At 53.4% G+C, this 23,491-nt stretch overlaps 1 pseudogene; it reads left to right on the top strand.

The window, feature by feature from the left end:
• LOC128945560 (uncharacterized) overlaps positions 1-23,491 on the top strand; it is a 1,627,138-nt pseudogene that overhangs the window by 632,581 nt on the left and 971,066 nt on the right.

The following is a 23,491-nucleotide window of genomic DNA, read 5'->3' as shown; positions in this document are numbered from 1 at the left end:
GGTGCTTCCTGTAGAGAGAGAGAGATTCCCTGAACAGCCGGAGCTGTGGTTACCAAGGGGACATACCTAAAGCAGGACGGGGTCAGGGGAGGATATCCCGCCGAGGCTCGGTGGGAGTGTGGGCAGGGTCTGCTGCCGGAATCGGCAGAGGGGGATCTTCCCGTGGAGCCCGAGGCGGAGCGTGGGTAGCCCCCACATGGCTGATGGCGGCTGATCCGGCAGCTGCCGGCAGAGCAAAGGCAGGTGGGAGAGCCCGGCAGCAGCGGCGGTGCCCAGCGCAGGTGGCACGGGCAGGGCAGCCGGGGATGGGATGGCTGGGACCCCCCCTGGGTGCGGTGGGCGCGGTGACCTTGGAGCAGGCGGCGGGACAGAGCAACCCCCATCTTGCCCAGCATGGCCGGCAGAGCGGCCGTGGGCCAGGCAGTGGGAGCAGGGCACACAAATTGAGCGACAGCGCCGGGGCAGGTGGAGCTGCCCTGGGCAGTGAGGCCGCACCTGGGATGGAAACCGGGACAAGCAGAGCTGAGGCGGGCAGCGAGCCAGGACCCGGGACAGGCGCCTCGGCCGCGAACGGAGGGGGCAAGACCTGCAGAGGATCCCACTCTCTGATTTTCCCTCTTGTTCCCTTCCCTTTCATTTCCCTTTGTCTTTTCTTGTTTTGTCTTGGGTGTTTCTGATACTTCAAAGATTTTTATTCTCTTGTAATCTCCTGTGTAACATATGGCATATTCTCTTTCTTCTAGATTAAATGCGGTTTTTTTACAAATAAATCCAGAGCCTAACAAGTCTAAACTTCTGCTTGGATACTTTGAAATGGTTGATGAGCTAACTCACGACCTCCTAATGTTGTTTTTCTCATCACCTTTTTATTTATCCTTTGGCAAGTTAAGCATCTTCAGTTATTTGATTTGCTACTCCAAGAATCCCCGTGCACCTATAGTTCCTTAAAAAATGGTCACACAAAGCTTGAGTACCCCAGTGGGTTTTCTGATGCATGTCTTCTAATATTTTCTTAGAAACACATTTTATTAAATAATTGTCTTCCATCAAGAAGTTTCCATTTCCCTGATTTATCTTGTTCACTTCCTGTCGTGTTTAAATCTTTTTTCTCGGCTTCCCTAAACTTTGGAATTTCCAGTTTTGCCTCGTTTGAAGTTAATAATAACTTAAGTCTTTCTGCTGCATCTTTAGCTTTGTGATATTCCCCCAGTTTGTCTCTCCTTTGACCCGGGCCGGGTTCCCCCCGCCCGCAGCCACTGGAGTAGCCGAGAGCCCCGCGCTGCCCATCCCGACCTGTCCCAGCTCCATCCCCGCTCCTGCTGCGGGCTGTGAGGGCTGCGGGAACGGGGCAATGAGGGTGTGGCTGCTGCTGGGGGAGGAGGAGGAGGCAGGGAAGGGCAGGGATGAAGGGGGAGGAGAAGGTGGGGTTAGAGGGGAGGAGCAGGAGGGGAGGGATGGAAGAGAAGGGATGAAGGCAGAGAGAGAGCAAGGATGGAAGAGGAGAAGGAGGTGGGAATAAGAGGGGGAGGAGGAGTGCAGGGGATGGAAGGGGAGGAGCGGGAGGAAGAGGAAGAGGAGGGACAAAGGCAGATCGAGACTGAGCTGAGGGAACCACGTGGTCGATCCCTGCCTGAATTCGCAGCCCCCACCTGTGGGATCATCGCCCCCCATTGCGCCGGCGAGCGGGGAGGGGGAGCTCGCCCCGGATATCCCGGGGGGTCCCTGGGTTGGGGTTTTGGGGGATGTTTGGAGAATGAAGAAGTCCAAGGCTGAGCAGGAAAGGCCCCTTGGGGGGACATCAGGGGGTGGCGGTGGCGGCTGCCGGCAGAGGCAGCCTGGAGGAGCAGAGCCCTGTGTCCCGCAGGAGCCCAAAGTGGGGAGCCCAGAGAGGGGGGAGCGCCGCCATTGGCGGGAGCCTCAAGAGCCTGGAGAGGGGCAGGGGGGACTCCTTGGAGCCGCTGCAGCCCAGAGCAGAGAATGAGGGGAGAAGGGAGCCCGGGAGCCCAAACAGCCCCGGCATCCCGAAATGGGGAGAGCGAAGCGGGGGGAGCTTTTGGGATTGCTGGGACTGCCAGCAGCCTGGGCAGGGCGGGCACCGAGGAGAAGGGGGACCCCCAATCCAAGCGTGACCCCAGCAGCTGGGACAGGGGGAACCCCCGAACACTAAGGGGAGGGACCAGGGACAGGGAACTCCTGGGAGGCTTTTTCAGGGCTGAATCTGGGTGTTTGGGAGGTTTTTCTGGACACCAGGTGGCCAGTGACTTGTAGAGATGGACTCGGGCAGAGGCACCTTCAAACTCAACATTCTCATCCCTTTTTTTCTCCAAACCAGGATTTCCCATTGCCAACTTCTGGGAGGCTGCGAGGAAGAGGAAGATGCCCCAGGACAATGAGGCAGGTGAGGAGGAAATCAGTGTCTCTGGATTCTTAAAATCAGAGGCTTTTGGGAAAGCTGGAAAAGACAAGCCTCAGAGACATTAGAACTGATTTGAGCTTTGCAGCAGCCAATAGATTGGTCCGCAGAATAATTATATAAGAAGTAGAAATTAAGGAGAAATAGAGCAATGGTCTGTGTGCTTTAAGACTTATCTAGAATAACTAACTCCCTAACCTGTGGGAAAGTGTATCTAGCAAGATGTTGGGAAGTTCCAAGCTTAACACTGAGGTTCTGTGCATTGTTTTTTAAGGCTTACAAGCCAGTATTGTATTTGAAATAAGCAGGCATTGTTTTAACCATCAATGTGCTTAGAGTGCTTGGATAGAACTACTGTCAATATGCTTTTGCTTTGTGTGATTGGTCAATAAGTTTTAACGTGAAATTCTTTTTCTGCTACCTGTGATGTGAGCTGCTGACATCTTCCCATTGTCATAACCAAGTAATGAGACAGATGTTGGAAAATCACACAGCTCAGGACGCATTCCTAGCAGTCCAGTCCTGTTTGTGATTTGTGCACAGCCCCGAGCTGGCGATGAGTGCCCCTTTCCCCTCTGTGCTGCTCCATCTCCCAGCCCAGCACGGCCCCGGCTGCAGCTCAGGCCTGGGGGGATCTCCTTGCCCTTGCCTGTGGCACGGAGGCAAATCCCATCCTGTCCTTGTCCTTCCTCCCCCAGAGCAGGAGCTGAGCATGGAGAGCAGGGAGGACAAATGCCCGCGGCAGAACCTGGTGGCAGAGGCCGTTTTGAGCGGCTCCACGGCGCAGGAAGCCAACGGGGAGGAAAAGCCCTGGAGATGCCGCACGAGGAAGGGCTGCAAACGCAGCCGGCGGGGATCTGAGGGGGAAAGAGCCAGCCTGGGCCGGGAAGGCGGCCGGAGATGGAGCCAGAGCTCGGAGCTGGTGCTCCATGAGCAACTCCATGATGGGGAGAAGCCCCACACGTGCGTGGAGTGTGGGAAGAGCTTCAGATGGAAGTGTGACCTGATTGTGCACCAGAGGACCCACACTGGGGAGAAGCCCTATGAGTGTGGGGAGTGTGGGAAGAGCTTCAGCCGGAGCTCCAGCCTGATTGTGCACCAGAGGATCCACACTGGAGAAAGGCCGTACAAGTGTTCCGAGTGTGGGATGTGCTTCAGCCAGAGCTCCGGCCTGATCAGCCACCAGAGGACCCACACTGGAGAGAGGCCCTATGAGTGTTCCAAGTGTGGGAAGAGGTTTCAGACCAGCTCCCATCTCCTCCAGCACTATCGGATTCACAGAGAGGAGAGGCCCTTCCAATGCCCCGACTGCGGGAAGGGATTCAAGGACAACTCCACCCTTGTCAAGCACCGGCGCATCCACACTGGGGAGAGGCCCTACGAGTGTGATAAATGCAGGAAGAGGTTTCAGACCAGCTCCATTCTCCTCCGGCACTATCGGATTCACACAGAGGAGAGGCCGTTCCGCTGTCCCGACTGCGGGAAGGGATTCAAGCAGAACTCCGCCCTCATCAGGCACCGGCGCATCCACACTGGGGAGAGGCCCTACGAGTGTCCCCAGTGTGGGAAGAGCTTCTCCAGGAGCTCTCACTTGACCCAACACCAACGGAGGCACCAGTAAAGGAAGCCCTGCGAGTGCCCCAAGTGCGGGCAGAGCTTCGTGCGCTGCTCCAGCTCCATCCCCCACGGGAGGAGGCACTTTGGGCACAGCCCTGGTCACTCACATTCCCTGTGATCCGTGTTGGGAACAAACCTGGCTGCTTCTACTTTTAATTTCACCTTAACTTTTTTCTATTCTCCATCTCTTTGCACTGCAGAAGCCAAGAGGAATGGATCTGTCACCTCTAAACCACTGAAATCCCAGTGAAAACAGCTCAATCTCCTGTTCATGTTCAGTCTGTTGCAGCTCTGTTTGCAGAGTGCCGCCTTTTCAGCTCATTGTCTTGGTGTCCCCTTTTCTCTCCTGCCTCTCTTTGCCTGCTCTGTTTCTCTCTCAGTGTCTCCCTGGACCCAGGGACCACCAGAGACCCTCCCCTGATTTAATTGACCCCTCCCCTGATTTAATTGACCCCTGCCACCAAAGACCCTCCCCTGATTTAATTTACCCTTTCCCTGTTTTAATTCCCCTTCCCCCGATTTAATTGACCCCTGCCCTGACTTAGCTGTCCCATTCCCTGATTTAATTGACTCCTGCCCTGATTTAATTGACCCCTGCCGCGATTTAGATGACCCCTCTGTCCCCACAGACCATCCCCTGATTATTTATTATTTTATTTCCCAATTACTATTTCAGTTCCCAGTCCCAGGAGCTGAAGTCCTGATGTCTGGCAGGGAAATGTCTCTGTCGGATTTTGCTCCATTTCCCTTCAAGGAAATGGATGGGAGCTGGAATTCCAGACTTTTGGAATATGTGCCAGGCAACACGGACTGGGATCAAACATGGACTAGGATCAGATAGGGGTTGGGATCAAATATGGACTAGGATCAAACAGGGACTTGGATCAAATATGGACTGGGATCAAATACGGACTGGGATCAATTATTGATTGGAATCCTACATAGTAGGATAAACTGGACTGAGGTTTTATAGACTGCGATCAAATATGGGCTGGGATCAAATATGAATTGGGATAAAAAATGGACTGGGATCAAATATGGACTAAAATCAACTATGGACTGGGATAAACTGGACTGGGATCAAATCAGGACAGGGATCAACTTTGGACTGGGATCAAATATGGCCTGGATCATATATGACAGATTTTATGGACTGGGATCAAATATGGACTAGGATAAGCTATGGACAGGGATTAAATATGGACTGGGATTAAATTTGGATTGGGATCAAATGGACTGGTTTCCTACAGACTGGGATAAACTGGACTGAGATTATATAGATGTCGTGGTTTGAGAGGAAGTTAGTTTTCTGGGATATGAAGTGGTCAGGCCAATAGGTGTTCAAATTTGAGTATTGGCACCTGGTTTGGCCACTGGGGACATTGGATACGCCTCTGAGAACTCAGGGGTTAAAAGCAGAGCACTCCCGGGGGAAGCTCTCTTGGGTTCCAGCGAGGGAAGCAGGTCGGGCCTCCCCTGCCCAGCTCCTGGCTGGTTTGGGGCTGGGTGAGGTAGGCCTGGCCCGAGGATGGAAGGGTGGAAGAGCCCCGAGAGGCATCGGGCAGCCACAGCTCCCCCCCAGGAGACAGAGAGAGACAGAGCGCCTGTGCCACCGTGAAATTTGATATCCTGTGCTGGCAGCACAGCCCGGCTGGCGGAGAAGGGAGGGGGGATGCAGCAAGAAGGGGTCCGGCAGCTGTGGGAGCTTTGGGCGGGCAGAGGCCGAGCTTTTAACCCTTTTTCGGACAAGGAAAACTTTGCAGAACATTAACCTTTCCTAGAAGAGAGATAAGAGATGAAATGGAGGAAGGAAATATGCAAGTGTGAAGGTCTGGGCAAGTGAAAGATGTCAGGAGAGTAGAGAAGAATCTTAGGTGGGAAGAGATGATGGAGTGGCCTTAGCTGGACTTTTCCTGTATGGCCATGGACAGAACCATGTTTCCTGTGACACAGAGACTGCATCCAGGGGGAGGCAATGGCTCAGAGCCAAGAGGGTTCAGTGTTGGTACCCCTCGGCCCCAGGGGGTGAAATTTGGGGGGCACAGGTGTCCCAAAGGTGAGACTGTGCCCTTTTTGGAACGGGACAAACATCCTTAAAAGGACAACCCTAGAAGCAGCTCTTGTCCATGTGCAGTGGTGAGAGCACTGGACATGGAAGGAAGATGTCACGATGGCAGATGTTCTCAGGGCGGTGCCACGAGTGACGTGGAAACACACAAGGTTTCAGCGATGTTTCCTGGGGAAGCCTATGCCACAAGAAGGATTCCTCTCCCCTTGATGAACTGAGAATTGATTACCTAAAGGGTGGTGATGGACCGAGAGTTGGTGATTTGGGGGTAGATGTATTGGAAATTTGGTGGGGGGTGGAGGAAATGTTTTTGGAAAGTTTTCATTTTCCTTGTGTGTTTCTTGTTACTTCGAGTTGTAGTTTAGTTAATAAAGGTTTCTTTTCTTTATTTCTAAGTGTGGGCCTGCTTTGCTTATTCCTGGTCACATCTCACAGCAGACACCAGGGAGCATATATTTTCATGGGGACACTGGCATTGTGCCAGCATGAATCCGTGACACCTACGCTGCCAGTTGGCCTTTTTCCACCGCTCCAGCCATCCCCACAGAGCATTGGCTACTATCCATGAATCAGTGTAGAGGTCGAGCTTTGGCCATTTCTCTCCCTTAACAATGTCCAGGGCCAGCTGAACAGCTTTGAGTTCTGTAAGTTGACTTGATCCACCTTCTCCTTCAGCAGCCTCTGCAACCTGTCGTGTGGGGCTCCATACAGCTGCTTTCCACTTCTGGTTCATCCCTGCGATGTGACAGGAACCGTCAGTGAAAAGAGCGTAGCGCGTTTCCTCTGGGGGCAGTTGGTTATAGGGAGGAGCCTTTTCAGCACATGTCACTGGTTCTTGTTGCTCTTCATTAGTAAGACCAAAGTTCTCACCTTGCAGCCAGTTTGTAATTATCTCCAAAATCCCAGGGCAATTCAGGTTTCCAGTATGGGCGCACTGTGGGATAAGAGCAATCCATTTACTCCATGTAGCGTCAGTGGTGTGGTGGGGGGTGGGAACCTTTCCTTTGAACATCCACTCCAGCACCGGTAGTTGGGGTGCCAGGAGGAGTTGTGCTTCCGTGCCAATCACCTCTGAGGCAGCCTGGACTCCTTCATAGGCAGCCAAGATTTCCTTCTCGGTGGGAGTGTAGTTGGCTTCTCACCCTCTGTAGCTTCGACTCCAAAATCCCAGTGGTCGGCCTCGAGTCTCCCCAGGCACCTTCTGCCAAAGGCTCCAGGACAAGCCATGGTTCCCGGCTGCAGAGTAGAGCACGTTCTTCACCTCTGCTCCTGTCCTGACTGGGCCAAGGGCAACTGCATGAGCAATCTCCTGCTTGATCTGGGCAAAGGCTTGTTGCTGCTCAGGGCCCCAGTGGAAAGTGTTCTTCTTACGGGTGACCAGGTAGAGAGGGCTCACGATCTGACTGTACTCAGGAATGTGCATTCTCCAAAAGCCTATGGCACCTAGGAAAGCTTGTGTTTCTTTCTTATTGGTGGGTGGAGACATCGCTGTGATCTTGTTGATTACGTCTGTAGGAATCTGATGCCGTCCATTAATAAGGCCTCCGATCAGCCTTATCATGAAGCAGAGCCTTGGTGCTCAGGATCTCAGTCCCTGAGGAGGGACCGGGTGCCCGAAACCAGCTCAGGCCAATGCCGCGGGGCTGCCTTTCTAGCAAGCCTGGTGATATTCAGCTCTATAGTGATTAGCAGCTCTTAGGACCTCAGCTCTTTGCTTGCTGGGTAGTGGAGCCCCGGGCTTGAGGCAGCAGCAGACGGAGAGAGGAGAAGGAGAAGGCAGAAGCTGTTCCACAGAGAAGGCTTTATCTGGGGGTCCGCAAAGGGTCTCAGCTCTTCTTCTGAGCTAGTAGGGTACAGCATGCTACTTTTATAGGCTTGGCAAGTATCCAAACTTGACCAATGGCAAGGGATTAGGGGGACCATAAAATGACCGATAGGTAAAGGCTACCATGGCATTGCCTTACATGGTTATAGAGACAGTTTATAGGGCAGATGTCCATGGAGTCAGGAAGCTTCCTTGCTGCTGTGTCAGCATTCCTTTTGTTAAATTCTCCGTGGTGCTTTTGCTAAATGAATGGGGTTTACTACAGTCCATCTTGCCACTTCACTGCCAGGAACTGAATCTCACGAGCTGGTCCCTTTACCTTGACTTTTTAATGGCAAAACCAGCTCCCAGGAGGATTTGGATGATTTCCTTCCCTTTCTCAAACACTTCCGCAGCTGTGTTCCCCCACACAATGATGTCATCAATATACCACAGATATTCGGGAGCCTCACCCCTTTCAAGTGCAGCCTGGATCAGTCCCTGGCAGATGATGGGGCTGTGCTTCCACCCCTGGGGCAGTCGGTTCCAGGTGTACTGCACTCCCCTCCATGTGAAAGCAAACTGAGGCCTGCATTCTGCTGCCAGAGGAATGGAGAAAAATGCATTGGCAATGTCTATAGTGGCAAAGCACTTTGCTGCCTTGGACTCCAGCTCGTACTGGAGCTCTAATTTGTCTGGCACGGCAGCGCTCAGTGGTGGAGTCACTTCATTCAATGCACGGTAGTCCACAGTCAATCTCCATTCTCCTTCAGATTTACGCACAGGCCAAATGGGGCTGTTGAAGGGTGAGTGGGTCTTGCTGACCACCCCTTGGCTCTCCAGCTCTCGGATCATCTTATCGATGGGGATCACAGCATCTCGAGTGGTTCTATACTGCCGTCGATGCACTATGGAAGTGGCAATTGGCACTCGTTGCTCTTCTTTCGTCAGGCATCCTACTGCAGATGGATTCTCAGACAACCCAGCAAGGTGTTCAATTGCTGGATGTCCTCTGTCTCTACAGCAGCTATTCCAAATGCCCATCTGAGTCCTTTTGAGTCTTTGAAGTACCCACTTCGAAGGTAGTCTATGACCAAAATGCATGGGGCCTCTGGGCCAGTCACAATAGGATGCTTCTTCCACTCATTTCCCGTTAGGCTCACATCAGCTTCCACCAAAGTGAAATCCTGGGATCCCCCTGTCACACCAGCAATAGAAACAGACTCTGTCCCCACATGTCTTGATGGGATTAATGTGCATTGCGCACCAGTATCGACCAAAGCTTTGTACTCTTGTGGTTCCGATGTGCCAGGCCAACGAATCCACACAGAGCCAAAAACACGATTTTCCCTTGCCTCTACCTGGCTAGAGGCAGGGCCCCTCTAAGCCTGGTTATCCTTCTTTGCCTGGGCATATGTTTTGGATGTTCCTTCAATGGGATCAGACATGTCATCATCATCATACCTGGCCATTCGGCTACGGGCAACTGGAGCTGCTTTCCTCCTGGTGACTTCCTTCAGTTCACGCACCTGTCGTGCCAGAACAGCAGTAGGTTTCCTATCCCACCTTCTCATGTTTTCCCCACAATCACGCAGGTAAAACCACAGCTCAGCTCGTGGGATGTATCTTCTCTCACCATCTGGGAAACGTCTGCCTTGGATACCAGAACCTCGGATCTGTACAGCAGAAGTTTGGAGAAGGAGAAGGTCTTCTTTAATCTCCTCTCTAAGCTTCTTATGGTTCTCTATCTTATCCTCTAAGTTCTGCAGACGTGTTTCTACCGCTGCGATTCTGGCATGTGTCAGGCCATGTACAGCATCTGCATATGCTCGGAGCTTCCTTGCCATGTCAAGCACAGTCTCACCCCTCTCATCCCTCTTCATGATGGCTAAGGCAGAAGCATATTCATGCGGCCCAAGTCGTACGAGTTTTCGCCACATCACAGACGTGCATGGTACTAAGTCTGGGTTCCTAGTTGTTACATCATCTGAGAAGATAATCTCTGCCACTGCCATTTCTCTCAGGCGTTGAATCCCTTGTTCTATGGTTTTCCACTGGGTTTGCTGCATATAGAGATCATCTGCGCACAGGTATTTTGTGCTACACTTCTTAGGACCCAGAGGCTGTGAGAGTTAGCCCCCCTCATCATTCCTTGGTCTATGACAGGATCCTGTGACAGGGATCCCAAATGCCTGGCTTCAGTGCCGTCCAGAATTGTAGCCTCGCCTGCAGCATCCCAGAGACGGACCAGCCAACTAATTATGGATTCATCAGACCTTCAAGTGTCCTTCCTTAGGCCACGAAGGTCCTTCAGGGAATAAGACTCAATATTTGCATCTGATCTTGCACCTGCTGCTTTGACTCTTGATTTTATGTCAGGAGGCATTGAGGTTCCTTCTCCTTCATCATCATCATCATCATCATCATCATCATCATCCACTGGTTGATTGGTCTTGTCCGTGCATTTCCCACTTCTAGTGCTGGTAGCAACAGCCATTGGTTGAGGCTTATTTTCTGGTTTAGCTGCTGGCTTAGGCTCACTATCTGGTTTGGCTGCTGGCTTCGAGCCTGGGCTGTTGGCTGCAGCCTGAGTCACTGGGATAGTTGCTGATTTATCTCCCTGCCCCCCTGCCTCTGTCTGCTGCCCGACAGGATCCAGCAGTGAGTGATGAGCACAAGCCAGGGCCCAGCTCACTGCAATGACCTTCCTCTCCTTAGGCTCATCCTGGTACTTCTCTTTCAGATATTTCCCCACCTCATCTGGGTTCTGAATTTGTTCATGGGGAAAATCCCAGACTATAGGGTCAGAGAATTCCTTCCGGATTTGGCCCATATCCTCCCATTTCCCACACCACTTAGGATTTTCCACACTGGGGTCAACTCCTGAGTCAGGGGTCTCATCAGCCCATCTAGAAATCTCAGCCCTCATCCTAGAGAAGCAGCAGGCTGTATAGAGGAAGGTTACCAGATGGAATACCAGGAAGATGGTCTCTTTAACATTCAGGGGAAACTGAACATCCTTCAATAGTGATGCAACAGATTCATAGGAGAAGAAGGAAAGCAAAGGCTGAAAAGCCTCATCCGCTGCTGCTCCTCCTCTAACAAACTGGATGCATAACCACAGCCATGAACCATTCATACCTGGAGCAGACCCCAGCATGTTTATAAACTTTTTACACATCATTACCACCAAGCCCAGCAGGATAGCTACTCTGGTCACTGCCCCTCGGCTATAAAAACTACATATTAGGGACAATACTAGAGCTATTTCTGGGTAAGAAAATAAACCTAGGGACCATAGAGGTATTAAAATCTCAAAAAACCTTAGGGACCAGAAATGCATGCAAAACTTCACCCCAACAGACATTATGAATTCAAAAAGCATGGCTATTAGCTGCTTTATACAAACACAGAGTAATGGCAACCAAAATGCACTCAAAACAGGGTTTTTCCACTCTCTCTCGAGCCCCACATATTGGGTGCCAAATTTTGTCCTGGTTTAGGGTAAATTTGGTAGAGAATCTCCAAAGGGGGCCCCTCCAGAAAGCAAACCCACATGGCCCCTCCCCCCAACCGGTTTGGGAAGGATTCCTCAGAGAGAAGTAGAAAGAACCTGTTTATTTAACAGGCACAGCACCCCCAGCACACAGAATGAACAATACCGGATGACACCGCTCTGAAAAAGGTGACAAATTCAGAAAGTCTCTCTCGGGGGTGGTCGCTCTGTTCTCAGTCCCTCCGGCACTGGGGCAGCTGCTGCAGCCACAAGGTGCAAACTCTCGGTGTTCCCAGGTCCCAGTCCGGAGCAGGTTCGAGATGGTCGAAAAAGAGGAGAGGACAAACAGTCCAGGAAGGAATTTGGACAGTTTAGCTAAACTAGTTAATGAGCAGGAGCAAAAGCAAGCAGAAGCGAGAGCAGAGAGAGAGCGAACCAAAAAGCAAAAGCAGCAAAATCAAGACCCGCAGTCTCTCTGTGTCCCGGCAGGCTGATAAGAATACCCAAACAAAACTTTCAGTCTTCAGAGCCATCTTAAAGGCACAGAACATGATATCCAGCATTAAGAGAACACAGGAATGGGGACACAAGCATCATAACGTCACCCTAGGACACCTTTGAAATCTGGTGCAGGAGCAGTTGGACCAGGGTAATCTGGAGACTTCTACCAGTCCCTGGAACACTCCTGTCTTCTGCATCAAGAAAAAATACGGGAAATGGAAGTTGTTACAAGGCCTCCGAAAGGTCAATGCCATGATGGAAAGCATGGGAACATTGCAGGCGGGAATGCCGTTGCCTACCATGCTTCCCGCAAACTGGCCAGTCCTCATCGTGGATCTGAAGGATTGTTTTTTGCAATTCCTTTGCATCCTGATGACAGACCAAAATTTGCCTTCTCGGTGCCAGCAATTAACAATGCTGAGCCCACACAGCAATATCAATGGAAAGTTTTGCGCCAAGGAATGCAAAATTCTCCGGCCATATGCCAATGGTATGTGGCCTGTGACTTGTCTGGAGTTCACAAGCAGTTTTCTGATGCACGTCTGTATCATTATATGGACGACATTTTAGTGTCTGCATCCAGGACGAGCTGCTGAGGATTAAGCCTCAGTTGCTCAATGCTTTGTATTCTCATGGGCTGCAGGTGGCTCCAGAAAAGGTTCAACAACAACCTCCTTGGAAGTATTTGGGGGTCAAAATTCTGGAATAGACAATCCGACACCAGGAGGTGCAATTTGTACATTTGGTGAAGACACTGAATGATGCCCAGAAATTGGTAGGTGTCATCAGTTGGTTACGTCCGTACTTGGGACTGACCAACACACAACTGTCTCCTCTGTATGATTTGTGGAAAGGAGACAATGGTCCTGCTTATGCATCACAGAAGATGTGGCAGTTCCTGCAGTTGTGGGGTGTGTCACACAGGTTTGGTATCCCTCATGCTCTGACTGGTCAGGCTACTGTAGAAGATGCTTGTGGTACACTGAAGTGGGTTCTTCAGAAACAAAAATGGTGAATGTAGGGTAAAACCCCACACAGTCAGTTGGCAAAAGCTTTGTACACCATCAATCATCTTACTGTGCCACAGAACTCAAAAAATCCTGTCATTTTGAATCATCACCTTTCGTTGCAAGCTCTGGACGAGACACGTCAGCCTCAAGCGAAGGTTCAGATGTGGAATTTAGTCACCAAACAGTGGGAAGGTCTCTATGACCTTATCACTTCGGGGCGTGGGTATGCTTGTGTATCCACAGATACTGGGGTACCCTGGGTACCTTTGAAGTGTGTTCGTCCTGACCTGCGACTGCAGAGACAGAATCCAGCACACGGGCAAAATGGAAACCGTGACCAAACTGAAAGTCATCAAGTGGATGAATCGTTGAGTGATGACTCAGATACAGATGGTGTGAGTGATCACTCCGATGATTCCTCCATGAGTGTACACTGAATGTTGTTCATTTTTCCTTTTAACATTGTTCATATTTCTTTCTTTTTTTTTTTTTTTAATGGAAAAAGGGTGAGATGTCGCCCTGTTCTTTGAAGGTTCTTCTAAGCCTTCTGATGTTTACATTTTTGTAATGGAGTTTCTTACGCACTTTTCATGTAAATAATGATTGTTTTGCAGTCCTTTCTGGAGGAGGAGAGAATTGATGGACTGTTGGTTTGACCAGTGTGGTTGGAGAGGTGGCAATTTCATCCTCCAATCCGTGGATGCTTTTGGAATTTTATAAATATCAAGGTCCAGAAAAAAATGTGTCTTTTTTGCCTTGGACATCTGAGGGTGTGAGTGTCGTTCATTTTGTGTCGTATTGCGACACCCTACCTCTCTAAGCAGCTGGATGCAGCAGCTAAGGGGTGGCCAGGATGCCCCAGAGCTGTTGTGGCAGTGGCAGTGAACATCCAGGAAGCACACAAGTTCACCCTGGGCCAGAAGATGACTGTGCTGGTGTCCCACACAGTGTCTGCAGTGCTGGAAGTAAAGGAGGGACATTGGCTCTCCCCACAGAGATTCCTGAAATACCAATCCATAATGGGGGAACAGGATGATGTAGAAATTGCGGTAACTAACATTGGGAACTCAGCTTCTTTGCTCAGTGCTTGTATGGGAGAAATGGTGTGTGACAGCGGTCACAAGGGTTGCAGGATGAAGAGAGAGGCGAGAATGTTGACCTCATGTTCAGAAGGCTTGATTTATTATTTTATTATATATATTACATTATGACTATACTAAAAAGAATAGAAAGAGAGTTCTCAGAAGGCTAGCTAAGCTAAGAATACAAAAGGAATGAATAACAAAGGAGCTGTGTCCCGGCAGAAGGCAAAAACAGCTCTGCCGTGAGTGGTCAGTAAATCCAAACATCCACCAGAGACCAATCACGGATCCACCTGTTGCATTCCACAGCAGCAGATAACCATTGTTTACATTTGTTGCTGAAACTTCTCAGCTTCAGCAGGAAAAATCGTAACTAAAGGATTTTAATGAAAAGATGTCTGTGACATGTCAGCTTTTTAATTTAGTTTATTAAAAAGAAAAAGTGTTTGTAATTTTCTCTGCTGTGCAGAGAAAATTATTGTGGTTATCTGTTGCCAATCAAAACTTCACTCAAGTGCTGGTGTGGAATGAACAGGGAATTTCTTCACCTGTAGAACATACAATTCTATCAAATCACCAAAACGATTTTACAATATAAGAAAATGCAAAACCAATGCAAAGAAAGTTCAAGCCCAAACAGCTGAGTTTCAGGAAAAAGTCCATGGACTGAAGATGTTGCTCTTTGCCATCTCTGAAAGTCCCTTTTGGTCCTGAAACAGGCTTGCTGCAGAAAAGTCCATCAATAGTTATCAAAAGCCATTGACAGTCATCAAACAATTTCAAACAATTTGAGACAACTTCTGGAATGTCCTGCCACAGCCCTTTATTGAATAACTTTGGGCTGAAGCTAATTTTTGGCCCTTCAATGCTTCAGAGCTGCTGCCAGCTATTTCAACTTTTTTTTTTTTTTTTTTTTTTTTTTTGGTGATCAAAAAGAGCAGCAGCAGCAGAGCAGCCAAAGAAAGTCCCTGGGGGGCCCTGGCCCATGTGGAGGGATCAGGAACCCCAGATCTGGCCCACAGAAAGGCGGGCCAGGACCGATAGGGAGAAGCAAAACCACCAAACCCATCAGGAGGCCGGGAGGTGGCCCTGGCCCAGGGACCCGAGCCCGACAGCCCAGGCCCAACATGGCAGGCGGGCTCTGCCTTCCCACAGCCTGGCCCCACACTGCCAATGGAATGGTGACCAAACGCTTCTTTTCCCCAAAATCACCAAGGCATGCCAGCAGCAGGGAAATAGAAGAAGCCCCAAGAACCCTCATCTCGTGTCTAGGAATGTTTTTTCTCCACAGCAAACAAGCCATGATCGCTTCCCGCTGTGCCCTCTGCAATGCAAATGCAACGGGTGTGTCTCCCATCTGCCTCACGGCACCACCCCCTCTGGACTGGGGACCAAAGGCAGAACTCTCGGCACCCACCTGCCCCTCGCCGCTGGGGTGCGAGAGGGGCAGCAGAGAGATTCGCACCCCCCAAGGGAAAGCAACTGACCAAACACCCCCAACTTGCCAAGAACGCTGATTTTGAACGCAGGCAGAGGGGCTGCACCCACAGCCAGCTGTCGGGCTATGCCTCCTCCACGGAAAATGAGGCCGGCGCCCTCTTCCCCTGTCCCAGCTTCCCCCGCAGGGGCAGGCCCGGGACAGCCCGAAAAACTCGGGGGGGAAGCCACGCTGGGTGCAGGAGCAGCTGCGGGCTGCTCCGAGGGTCCCGTGGGTTCGGCGCCGTCTTCAGCATCATCCTGAACAGGCACTGGCTCGGTTTGAGGCGGCGGGGCCGGAGAGGGCGCTGGTGGACGCAGCAGGACAGCCAGGGGGGGCGGTGCCGAGTCGCTGTTGTCGCCGAGGGCGTCTCCTACCAACAGCGACGCAGCCGCAGGGAGCGGTGTTTCTGAGCTCTCAGGCGCAGGCGTGGAAGCCGGTGAAGCCACGGGCAGGACCATCCCGGGAGGCGGCCGCGGGGCGGGTCCGGGAGGAGGCCCTGCAGGCCTGGCAGGCGGGACCTCGGAGACCGGTGCTGCCCCCATCTCTGAGCGGGGCAGGGCCCAGGAGGCCGGCCAGGGCGGGGCCTGCAGGGCTGTAAGGGGCGGTGCAGCCCACTCCCATGCCCCCGGAGAGAGAGAAGGGGGGGAAGGGATGGCTGCATCTGAGCATGCTCCGAAGACGCAGTAAAAAAATCTTCGGCTCCTGGGGAAACTTCCCCCCCACTGCCGGGATGCAGGGGGGCTGGGAAGCAACAGATCATCCCCCTCCACAGGATCTTCTCCCGCTGGAGTCAGAGGAAATGGGACGAGCCCGTTGCAGTTGGCAATCCAGGGAAAAACAGCTGCTCTCCGGTTCAAAACTGGAAAGAACATCCTAAATGCTGGATAAATCTGGGGGTATCCAAACCCACGGTCCAAAACGAATTGGAAAATGGAGTCCATGCACTCCCATAAGAAAGCATCAAGGGCACATAGCACATTCATAAAGAACCCAAAAACTTTGCCCATCGAAAAAACTCACAGAAATCTGTCTCCAACAGGCAAAGTCTGTCCTTTTCACCCCATTTTTGACAGAGGGCAGTAAGTTTCTCCTCTAAAGGGGAGAACCGAACCTCCTCCTCTATGGGGGAAGCCCTCCACATCAGCAGCCACAAACTACAAAGGGCCGCATCTTCAGGAAGGGAAAAGCCAACAGTACCTTTTGAAAGAGTCCAGCATGCTCTGGCCAGCTCCATTGTGCTACTGTGCTTTCCAAACATCTTCCTGGAGGCTTTTCAGAAGGTTCTCTTTGTGGTCAGCCTTGCTGTGAACTCCAAATCAGGATCTTCAGTTCTTCAGCTCTTGGCTAGAATCCACTTCTGTGGTCACTTGTGAAGCAACCATCAATGCCACACATTCGGGGTTTACCCAGTGCAGCAATTGTTCCTCTGGGGGTCTCTCCAAGTAATTTGCTCTTCAGACGAGGGGTCACCAATTGATGGTTTTGTCCTCCTCACTCACTCGGGGTTCACCAATTCTCACAGTGGTAACAAGGGTCTTCAGGGTGTAAAGAGAGATGAAAATGTTGACCTCATGTTCAGAAGGCTTGATTTATTATTTTATGATGTATATTACGTTATTACTATACTACAAAGAATAGAAGGAAAAGTTCTCAGAAGGCTAGTTAAGCTAAGAATAGAAAAGAATGAATAACAAAGGTCTGTGCCCCGGCAGAAAGCGAGAGCAGCTCTGCCAGGAATGGTCAGTAAATCCAAACATCCACAGGAGACCAATCACAGATGCACCTGTTACATTCCACAGCAGCAGATAACCATTGTTTACACTTTGTTGCTGAGGCCACAGCTTCTCAGAAGGGAGAAAAATCCTAAAGAAAGGATTTTTATGAAAAGATGTCTGTGACACCCCACCTATCTCTCTAACCCTCAGATGCCTTGCCTACCTTTTTGCCGTGGATCTTGTCCTCTGAGAGTTCTGTCGTTGTCCTGGTGTGAGGGTTGCTGTCCTGTCCCACCGGGTGGGTTCCGCTCTGGTCTCGCTGTCAGGGTTGCTGTGTTGTGCTGCTGTTGGGGGAAAAGGCTGTGCTGTTGTTAGGAGGGCTGCTTAGGCTGAGGTGAGGGCTGGGCTGAGTGCTGGTGCACCTGTACCCTAACTTGCCTCCTAAGCTGTTCCCTGTAGCCCTGATCTCCAGTGCACTGTGCAGCCCTCAAGCCTTCTCCCTTGACCGCTCAAGCCCCCCCTCAACCCCTCAGGCTCTGTCTGTCATCCTCGAGTCCCCCTATGCCCCTCAAGGCCCCTCTCAGCTGCCCCTCAGCTCCTGTGTGTCACCCTGAATCCCTCTCCTTTGCCTCTCAGCCCCCAGCTTCTCAAGTCACCCTCCATCTGCCCCTGCCACCCTCAGCATCTCTGTGTGTCACCCACTGTCCCCTCTCCCTGCTCCTCCCTCAGCTCCCAGCCTCTGCCACCCTCAAGCCCCCACAGTACCCCTCAAGCTGCCCCTCAGCCTCTGTCATGCCCTGAAAGGACCCTAAAAAAACCCTCTCAATTCCCTAAAAAGGCATAGTTTTCAAAGTGTCCTAAACACCCCACAAAAACAAAAAATAGCCTCAGAATACACTAAAAACACCCTACTTTTAAAAAGCCCCTAAAACACCTCTAAAAATCTCCAAAGAACCTTTTGGGACTACTTAGAGATTTTTTAAAGAGCTCTGAGAATACCCGTAAAATCTTGAAAATGCCCTGTAAGACCCTAAAAAAGCCTGTAAAATTTCCCCAAAACCCCTAGAAATACCCTAGTCTTAAAAAAAGTTCTCCATTTACCCTCATACTCTTCAAAAAGCCCTAAAACCTTTTAAGTAGTCCTTAAAAAGCCCCCAAAATATCTGCAAACACCCCTAACAATTCCAATTAGTGGTAAGACATCCCTTAAAACACCCTAAAATGTTTTTTTAAAAGCCATGAAAAAGCCCTAAAGGTTCCTAAACATTCCCAGAGAATTCCTAAAAAACTCCTGCAAAAAACCCCCCTAAAATATCCTTAAAAATCCCTGCAAAAAAACCTAATAAAACCCCTAAACGTCTGTTCAACTCTTACCTGTAACTCTGTGGCCTCCATACCTCATCTCTACCTTCCAATCGGGGTAACTGCCTGCAGCTGCTGGGAGGGCTCTGGGGCTGTCCCACCATGAGGGTGGCACCTGTGCCCTATCCCTGCCTGGTACCCCGTGTCCTTTGCACCCCAACCCTCAGGGTCAGCTGTCCAGCTGTCCAGCCCCCCCATCTTTGCCCCTCAGCAATGTCTGTGTGTGTCCCAGAGCTGTGTCCAGGATCCCACGTGCTGCTGCAGGGAGTCACTGGTGGGCAGTGAGGGAAGTGAGGGATGGGGGAGGGGCGACCTGGATTTCAGAACCCCAGCAGACGGCCGGGCACTCAGCACCACAGGCACCCGAACACCAACGCCACCATTGTTCCTTGCACACAAAACTCATCAGGCCAGGTTCCTGATGGCAGATTGCAGGAGCTACTTGGCACTGTCAAACCAACCCTGCCAGCTTTAATCTGGGAGGCATCCTGCGCAATGTGGGATTTCAGCAGCCAGCTGACCACTCCGGGACACAGGCCCCTGAACAGCAATGCCAGCCCATTTCCCTGGAAACAAAACTCACCTGGCCAGGTCCCTGATGGCAGATTGAAGGAGATACTTGGCACTGCTAAACCACCCTTCCTCCTGCAGGGCCATTCAGCTCCCTTCTCTGTCCAAGGCCCGGCTCCCCTCACCCGGCCGCATGGCTTCCCCTCCCACACCCAGCCCGCAGCCGGGCAGGGCAGCTCTGAACCTTCCACCCACCGGAACCAAGAGAGCTTCCCCTAGGAGTTCTCCGCTTTTAACCCCCTGTGTGCTCAGAGGTGAATCCATGTCCTATGGGGCCACACCAGGGGCCAATATTCAAATCTGAGCACAGATTGGTTTGACCACAGCATCCCAAAAAACTCACTTCCTTTTCAAACCAGGACAGCAGGACCAAGGGATCCGAACAGAAAATCCTGAACGAGCTCAGTAACCCAAAAAATGGGGGTTAAATGTGAAATGAGCGGCTCTGATTGGCTGGTCCAGCACAGCCCGCGTCTCCCCATCCCGACCCCCACCTGCCCAGCGCCCCAAGGTTCCCCCCGCCCAAAAAACCCCCAGCCCGGGGCTGCAGGGTCCCGGAAAGGCCTCAGCCAATGGCAGCGCAGGCAGGAGGCGGCTTAGCCAATGAGAGGTCGGGGCGTTGTATTGCCTCATCGGTTGCCGGGCAGAGCCTGTGGCCGATCGCTGCCCAGAAGCGGCGGCAGCCAATGAGAGCGCGCGGCGCTGCCGAGCCCGCCCTGCTCCGGACTGGCGCTCCCAGCGCAGCGCAGCTGCTTTGGGGCTGCTGCTCCCTGCCCGGCCCCGGCCATGGGGCGAGGGGCGGCAGCTGGGGCCCTGCTGGTGGCACTGGTGGTGCTGGGAGCCCCCCCGGCTGCGGGCGCGGAGCTCTCGGGTGAGCGGGGGGGGCGGGAGGCGCTGGGACAAGGGGGGAGAAGGGGAAAAGGGGGCGAAGGGGGGAGGCCGGAGTGGAGGGCGAGGAGGAGGGGACCCCCAAAGGGAGAGCGGGGTGGGGGGAGGGGTGGGGAGGGAGAGGTGGGAGAGGGTGGGGAAGGGGGGAAAAGGGGACGGGATGACCCCAAACTGAGCCCGAGGAGGCCGGAGATTGGGGGATTTGTGGGGAAATGGGGCCATAAAAGTGATTTGGGAGTGGCTGCATGTCGGAGGGGAGCGGCTGTGAAAGGGGAAATGGGGGAAGGGCTGCAAAGAGGAAGCGGCAGCGCGGGCAGGAGCGTCCCGTGGCGGCCGTGGGGCACAGGGGGTGCGGAGTGGGGATCCGGGCTGGGCCCCGGAGCTCTGGGGGTGCTGCTGGGGGGTGCTGAGGGGGGCACATCCCTGAACTGTGTGCTGCACTCAAAGGGATGTTCCAGTGGATGCATAAGGCCGATTGTCTCTTCATTAACGGCACTGAGAAGGTGAGGTTGGTGGTGAGGTTCATCTACAACCGGGAGCAGTTCCTGACGTTCGACAGCGACGTTGGGCACTTTGTGGGGTTCACCCCCTTAGGGGAGAAGAATGTCAAGATGTAGAACAGCGACCCGGCTATAATGAAGTTCATGCGGGCTCACGTGGACAGGTGCCGGCACAACTACGAGATTGCTGCCCCGATCACTGTGGAGCGCCGAGGTGAGCGCGGGGCAGAGCGTGTCCCCTCGGTCCCTGCCCTCCCAATGACACTGGAGCCTCTCAAAACCTCCCCAAGAATCGCCCCAGAGCTCTCAGCCCTCCTTGTGCCCATCCCCGGGGCCTCCTGTTCCCCCCATTCCCTCCCAGTGCCTCCCAGTGCTCCCTCCCGCGTCCATTTCAGTGACGCATTAAGCTGAGGCTTCCCAGCCAATGAGATCGCGCACCGCTGATGACTCATCTGTTCCTTGGTAGATCCCCAGCGCCGAGTGCCCCGCGCTGGACGCGGCCGCCCAGTGCCGCGCCCTTCATTCCCAGTTCCTCCCAGTGCCACCACAGCCCCTCCCAGTCCTTCCCAGTCTCATCCATGCTCCCCAAGTCAATTCCCAGTTCCTTCCAGTCGCCACCTGTCCCTCCCAGTCCATTCCGAGTCCCTCCCACTCTATTCCCAGTTCCCTTCCAGCCCATCCCAGCCTTGCCTTCTCTCTCCCAGTGCCCCCCAGCTGATCCCAGTGTGTCCCCGCTCTCTCTCTCTCTCTCTCTCTCCCAGTGTCCCCCAGCGTGTCCATCTCGCTGGTGCCCCCCTCGAGCTCCTAGCCCGGCCCCGGCCGCCTGCTCTGCTCCGTGATGGATTTCTACCCTGCTGCCATCCAGGTGAGGTGGTTCCAGGGCCAGCAGGAGCTCTCGGAGCACGTGGTGGCCACCGACGTGGTCCCCAACGGGGACTGGACCCACCAGCTGCTGGTGCTGCTGGAAACGCCGCCCCGGCGTGGGCTCAGCTACAGCTGCCAGGTGGAGCACGTCAGCCTGGAGCAGCCCCTGAGGCGGCACTGGGGTACGGGGGAGCCCCTGGGGGCACTGACAGAGCCACTGGGCTGTGCTGGGAGCCACTGGGAGGGAGCTGGAGAGAGCCGGGCTGGAAGTGGGAGAGGGGCTGGGCAAGGGCTGGGAAGGGGTTTGGGGGATGCTGGGGAGGGTGGGATGGGGTTGGGGGTACTGGGTGTGACTGGGAGGGATCGCAGTGAGCCCCGAGGGGCTGGAAGGAGATCGGCAATGGCAAAGCGGGGCTCGCCATGAGCTCGGTTGTGCTGGGCACAGCCTGGGAGGGCTCTGGCTGAGTCCTGCTGGGGCTGCCAAGGGACTGCGAGAGGCTTTGGGGGTCCTGGGGCTCTGGGGGGCAACTGGGAGGAGGCTGTGGGATGCTGAGAGGGACGGGAGGGGTTTTGGTGGTTCCTGGGCGGGACAAAAAGGGATCGGGGGGAGGTTTCAGGGGGTCCTGGCTGGGCCGGGGGCCACAGGGAGGGCGCTGGGAGGGGCTCGGGGTGTCGGTGAGAGGTTTTGGGGGTGCTGAGCCCTGCGGACCCCCCAGAGATGCTGCCGGACGCCGCCCGCAGCAAGATGCTGACGGGCATCGGGGGCTTCGTCTTGGGCTTGGTCTTCCTGGCGCTGGGGCTCGGCTTCTCCCTGCGCAAGAAGGTCAGGGCGGCTGCCGGGGGTGGCGTCCCCGCCGTGGCGGAGCGTGTGCGCTCCCGCCGGGGCCCCCAGCCTGGTGTCACCCCCTTTTCTCTGCCCACAGAGCTCCTGAGCCGGCGGCGGCCGTAGCCCCTCCCCGTGGGCTCGGGCCCGGCCGGGACCCCCCGCTCCGTCCCCGCTCCGCTGATTCTGGGGGGGTCCCGTGTCCCCCCCAGCCCCGCTGGCGCTCTGCCCCCGCCCAGTGCCTGCTCCCAGTGCTCCCAGTAAAGCTTCCCAGTTGGGCCCGGGGGGCGATGGGGACGGATCTGGAAAAAGGGAGGGGGACAAAGGGTGGAGGATTGTGAGAGTTTGTCCAAATTTTCCCTCATCTGCCTACCGATCGTCATTGCGGACCAGTGAAGAGAAGACCCTCCCTGCCTTCTCTGTAGGAGAAAGTCACATGCCACAAGGCCCCGAGACCAGAACACAGTGCTAAGCCATTGTTTTCACAGGTGTTTTTTGCTGTATGCTAAGAAGGGGACACTGTGCCCTTTGTGCAACAACAGCCTTGGGAGCTGTCCCACCTCTCGGCCTGGCTGGACTTCTCCTGAGTTTCAGGTGGTCCCCCCACAGAAGACCCTCACCTGTTTTACAACCACCGTGACAGACAGACTGAGATGGAAGGAGCCTCTCCATCAAGGACTGAGACATGGAACCCCCATGTGAAAAGGCCCCTCTGCTCCTTCCAAGGACTGGGACTGAAACCCCCAGCCCGGGGCAGGTGTGTGGGGGAGGCAAGCTGGCCAAAGCGAGATGTTTGCCTGCAGGTTGTGACCGCTGGACCAAGAAGACAATGGCTCTCGGTTACTGCTGAGAGCATGGACTACCTGTTACATCTATTACTTACTGCATCTGTTTCCCCTCCCTCACAATTTCCAATAGAGTTATCATAATAAAAACCTCTGAGTTAGCGAGACTTCGAGATCTCCCGGGCGTAACAGGCGGATCCTCGACTGGACTGGACCAAAGGACTTCGTCTCTACGTTTGGTTGCTCTATCCCCTCTCTCTTTCTCTCTCTCTTTTGTCTCTCTCTTCCTCTCTCTTTTTCTCTCCCTTAATCCCTCTATTGCATTTTGCTGTGGTCATTCAATAAAGGTGCATTTGTTTCGATTATCATTGCAAACCCCCTTGTACCATGTCGTTTCTTTTTGCACCCTGAGATCAAATCCACGAACCATCACGAAACCCATCCATGAGAACGGATCGTGACACCCCCCGAAGACCCCTCCCCAAATTCCCCCCCAAAGCCCCCCAGCACCCC

This window comes from Melozone crissalis, unplaced genomic scaffold (assembly GCF_028551555.1).
Source record: "Melozone crissalis strain CALT ecotype California unplaced genomic scaffold, PUWL_Pcris_2 ptg000066l_1, whole genome shotgun sequence".
Taxonomy (NCBI): Eukaryota; Metazoa; Chordata; class Aves; order Passeriformes; family Passerellidae; genus Melozone; species Melozone crissalis.
This window is presented reverse-complemented; position numbering and strand designations above follow the sequence as displayed.